This window comes from Anguilla anguilla, chromosome 9 (assembly GCF_013347855.1).
Source record: "Anguilla anguilla isolate fAngAng1 chromosome 9, fAngAng1.pri, whole genome shotgun sequence".
Classification (NCBI taxonomy): domain Eukaryota; kingdom Metazoa; phylum Chordata; class Actinopteri; order Anguilliformes; family Anguillidae; genus Anguilla; species Anguilla anguilla.
The window spans coordinates 34,344,305-34,349,304 of NC_049209.1; the positions used below are offsets into that span (position 1 = coordinate 34,344,305).

General features: G+C 58.4%; 1 protein-coding gene across 4 annotated transcripts in view; it reads left to right on the forward strand.

Annotated features, from left to right (window-relative positions):
• LOC118235743 (teneurin-2-like) overlaps positions 1–5,000 on the forward strand; it is a 364,321-nt gene that overhangs the window by 328,372 nt on the left and 30,949 nt on the right. The gene's annotated exons all lie outside the window — the stretch shown is intronic.

The window sequence follows — 5,000 nt, forward strand, 5'->3', positions numbered from 1 at the left end:
TGTGTGTGTGTCAGTTTGTGTGTGTGTGCGTGTGTGTATGTGTGTATGTATGTGCCTGTGCAGGTATCTGTGTGTGAGAGAGAGTTTGTGTGTGTGCGTGTGTGTGAAAGAGAGTGTGTGTGCACACGTGTGTGTGTGTGTGTGTGTACGCAGGGGAAAATGGCAGCCCTTGCTGTTTGAATGATAGAGGGAGGAGAGGAGAGGATGAAAAGAGAGGGAAATGAGAGAGGCCTGGAAGTCCTGCGGTCATAATGGCTCTGTATGCATGTGAGCACCATTCCCACTCCTGTGTCCCAAACCCGCCTGTACCTCTGCCTCTAACCCCAGCCCCACAGCCCGGGTCCCAAACCCGCCTGTACCTCTGCCTCTAACCCCAGCCCCACAGCCCGGGTCCCAAACCCGCCTGTACCTCTGCCTCTAACCCCAGCCCCACAGCCCGGGTCCCAAACCCGCCTGTACCTCTGCCTCTAACCCCAGCCCCACAGCCCGGGTCCCAAACCCGCCTGTACCTCTGCCTCTAACCCCAGCCCCACAGCCCGGGTCCCAAACCCGCCTGTACCTCTGCCTCTAACCCCAGCCCCACAGCCCGGGTCCCAAACCCGCCTGTACCTCTGCCTCTAACCCCAGCCCCACAGCCCGGGTCCCAAACCCGCCTGTACCTCTGCCTCTAACCCCAGCCCCACAGCCCGGGTCCCAAACCCGCCTGTACCTCTGCCTCTAACCCCAGCCCCACAGCCCGGGTCCCAAACCCGCCTGTACCTCTGCCTCTAACCCCAGCCCCACAGCCCGGGTCCCAAACCCGCCTGTACCTCTGCCTCTAACCCCAGCACCACAGCCCGGGTCCCAAACCCGCCTGTACCTCTGCCTCTAACCCCAGCCCCACAGCCCGGGTCCCAAACCCGCCTGTACCTCTGCCTCTAACCCCAGCCCCACAGCCCGGGTCCCAAACCCGCCTGTACCTCTGCCTCTAACCCCAGCCCCACAGCCCGGGTCCCAAACCCGCCTGTACCTCTGCCTCTAACCCCAGCCCCACAGCCCGGGTCCCAAACCCGCCTGTACCTCTGCCTCTAACCCCAGCCCCACAGCCCGGGTCCCAAACCCGCCTGTACCTCTGCCTCTAACCCCAGCCCCACAGCCCGGGTCCCAAACCCGCCTGTACCTCTGCCTCTAACCCCAGCCCCACAGCCCGGGTCCCAAACCCGCCTGTACCTCTGCCTCTAACCCCAGCCCCACAGCCCGGGTCCCAAACCCGCCTGTACCTCTGCCTCTAACCCCAGCCCCACAGCCCGGGTCCCAAACCCGCCTGTACCTCTGCCTCTAACCCCAGCCCCACAGCCCGGGTCCCAAACCCGCCTGTACCTCTGCCTCTAACCCCAGCCCCACAGCCCGGGTCCCAAACCCGCCTGTACCTCTGCCTCTAACCCCAGCCCCACAGCCCGGGTCCCAAACCCGCCTGTACCTCTGCCTCTAACCCCAGCCCCACAGCCCGGGTCCCAAACCCGCCTGTACCTCTGCCTCTAACCCCAGCCCCACAGCCCGGGTCCCAAACCCGCCTGTACCTCTGCCTCTAACCCCAGCCCCACAGCCCGGGTCCCAAACCCGCCTGTACCTCTGCCTCTAACCCCAGCCCCACAGCCCGGGTCCCAAACCCGCCTGTACCTCTGCCTCTAACCCCAGCCCCACAGCCCGGGTCCCAAACCCGCCTGTACCTCTGCCTCTAACCCCAGCCCCACAGCCCGGGTCCCAAACCCGCCTGTACCTCTGCCTCTAACCCCAGCCCCACAGCCCGGGTCCCAAACCCGCCTGTACCTCTGCCTCTAACCCCAGCCCCACAGCCCGGGTCCCAAACCCGCCTGTACCTCTGCCTCTAACCCCAGCCCCACAGCCCGGGTCCCAAATCCGCCTGTACCTCTGCCTCTAACCCCAGCCCCACAGCCCGGGTCCCAAACTCGCCTGTACCTCTGCCTCTAACCCCAGCCCCACAGCCCGGGTCCCAAACCCGCCTGTACCTCTGCCTCTAACCCCAGCCCCACAGCCCGGGTCCCAAACCCGCCTGTACCTCTGCCTCTAACCCCAGCCCCACAGCCCGGGTCCCAAACCCGCCTGTACCTCTGCCTCTAACCCCAGCCCCACAGCCCGGGTCCCAAACCCGCCTGTACCTCTGCCTCTAACCCCAGCCCCACAGCCCGGGTCCCAAACCCGCCTGTACCTCTGCCTCTAACCCCAGCCCCACAGCCCGGGTCCCAAACTCGCCTGTACCTCTGCCTCTAACCCCAGCCCCACAGCCCGGGTCCCAAACCCGCCTGTACCTCTGCCTCTAACCCCAGCCCCACAGCCCGGGTCCCAAATCCGCCTGTACCTCTGCCTCTAACCCCAGCCCCACAGCCCGGGTCCCAAACCCGCCTGTACCTCTGCCTCTAACCCCAGCCCCACAGCCCGGGTCCCAAACCCGCCTGTACCTCTGCCTCTATCCCCAGCCCCACAGCCCGGGTCCCAAACCCGCCTGTACCTCTGCCTCTAACCCCAGCCCCACAGCCCGGGTCCCAAACTCGCCTGTACCTCTGCCTCTAACCCCAGCCCCACAGCCCGGGTCCCAAACCCGCCTGTACCTCTGCCTCTAACCCCAGCCCCACAGCCCGGGTCCCAAACTCGCCTGTACCTCTGCCTCTAACCCCAGCCCCACAGCCCGGGTCCCAAACCCGCCTGTACCTCTGCCTCTAACCCCAGCCCCACAGCCCGGGTCCCAAACCCGCCTGTACCTCTGCCTCTAACCCCAGCCCCACAGCCCGGGTCCCAAACCCGCCTGTACCTCTGCCTCTAACCCCAGCCCCACAGCCCGGGTCCCAAACCCGCCTGTACCTCTGCCTCTAACCCCAGCCCCACAGCCCGGGTCCCAAACCCGCCTGTACCTCTGCCTCTAACCCCAGCCCCACAGCCCGGGTCCCAAACCCGCCTGTACCTCTGCCTCTAACCCCAGCCTTAGGGAGGGCTCGGCCGGCAGGGGTTCCCGCTCATTGCTCTCCAGCGCCCCCTGCTGGTCGATCAGGCGGCTGCAAGTTCGCCTGTTAGGCTGCACACGACGCGTCTTCCTCCAACTCATCTCTGTGATGACGTCATGCGTGACATCACGTGTTTCGGAGGAGAGCACATGCTGGCCCACACCCCTCCTGATTCGATAGCAGGGGTTCGGTTAAAAGCACTGACTATACAGTTGGGCATTCCAAATTGGAAAAAGAAGGGAAAGCACAAAAAAACTCATTTCTACAGTTCTTGGTCACTTGCTCGTTTATAAAGTTGTCTCCATTTTTCAAACTGTCTTTTTCTGTCCCAGGCTTTCATGCAAACTCATTTCTGTTAGTCACCCTCACGCCTCCCATTCTCACGTTCCGCTGTTTGTCCGCAACTTAATTTGTGTTTTACAGATCTGCGCCTTCTCTTCCAGGTCAGAAAGCCTTTCCACAAAAAAGGAATATTTGTACTTTTAAAACCGACTTCCCCCCTATTCCGGTTCACCTGCTTTCCGGCATGCTGTTCGCCGTGTCGGAAACAAATTTTGTAAAAACTTTTTTTTTTAAAAAGCAAATTCATTTATATTTTTCAGACCAATTTCTTCTGTTCAAGTTCAGATGCCTGTCAGAGAACTTCAGTTCCGCTATCCAGACTTCTGGGGCCGGGCTGCCCTTTAACAAAGAGAGCGGCTTCCAGACTGGGACTCAATAAGTCATTAGTCATTAATTAGGAATCACCTCCCGCCACTGCCCGTGGAATAGGGTAATTCCACCTCGCAGGGTAATGGAATTTTAATTGCACTTTCTCATTAGCTGTGCTCCTTATGTTATAGTTTATGTGCAATTATCAGTCTAAGCTTTAGTTTGGCGTCTCTGGGGAGAGGAAAGTTTGGGCTGTTTGAGATAGGCTCATCTGTAGGCTCCTGCTGCACTCTGTTCGTCTCGGGGAAGAAGCGAGTCCCGCCATTTTAAACTCGCTTTTCCCATTAAAGGCCAGCTGTTAATGAGCAAATCCGCAACCCCGCCGTGCGGTCGGTGGCTCCGTCTGTTTGGGTCAGATGTAGATGTGGACTGTTCTGTCCCTCAGCCCGGAATCCACTTTCCTTTTCTTTTTTTGGCTTTTTTTTTTTTTAAAGAGAGACTGAAACTACATCACCTCAAAGAGTTGATGTGACCCTTTAAGTAAGGTGTGAGATCACAAATATGTGATGAGACTGTTCTTAACGAAACATTCTAACGCTGATGTAACAATCGCTACTGGTCATTGAAAGCAATGGAGTTCTAGAGCACTGACACAGAATTTTGAAAAAAAAACCTCTTCTCTTGAGAGGGTTAATAGTGTCTGAAATCCCCCCCCCCCCCCCCCCCCCCCCCCAATTGTAGTTAGTCTGATGAGAATCGACTGGCCCCCAGCGTTCAGGCGTGTCCCACACCTCCCTGCCTGGGGAGGCTGATCAATGCGGGCTATGGATTTTGCTGTCCGAAAGCTTCATAAGGATCCCAGTGCTTAAAATGGCAGGTCCATTTAAAAAGCAATCATTGCTAACTGCCTTTTATGGTTCGATGTGTGCGGAAGCCGGTGAACTTGTACCTGTTAATGTGACATTCTCCAGACAGATGAGTTTGGTCTCATTACAGATAGGATCGCTGTCAGACGTGTGCATCATGGCGGCTAACCAGCTCCCACCGCCTAACGCAGAGGTTCTTAACTCCTTAAGTCTTCTTCTTAAACCTTCTTAAATCTTCCTAAATGCCAGCTTTTCTGGTTGCCGTACTTTAGAGGAGCATCTAAACAAAAATTGATTTCCCCGTCAAATCAATTGCAGCCCATGAGGGCCGTCATTTTAAACCCATCTCTGGGCAGAACAGAACCCACGGACAAATGGGACAGCAGCCTGCAGGCGGTTTTTCAGCTAAGGGGTTAGAGGTCAGAGGTCATGGCCGCAGTCCTGTCCCAAGGGGGCGGTAACCAACCACATCCTTGGATGATGT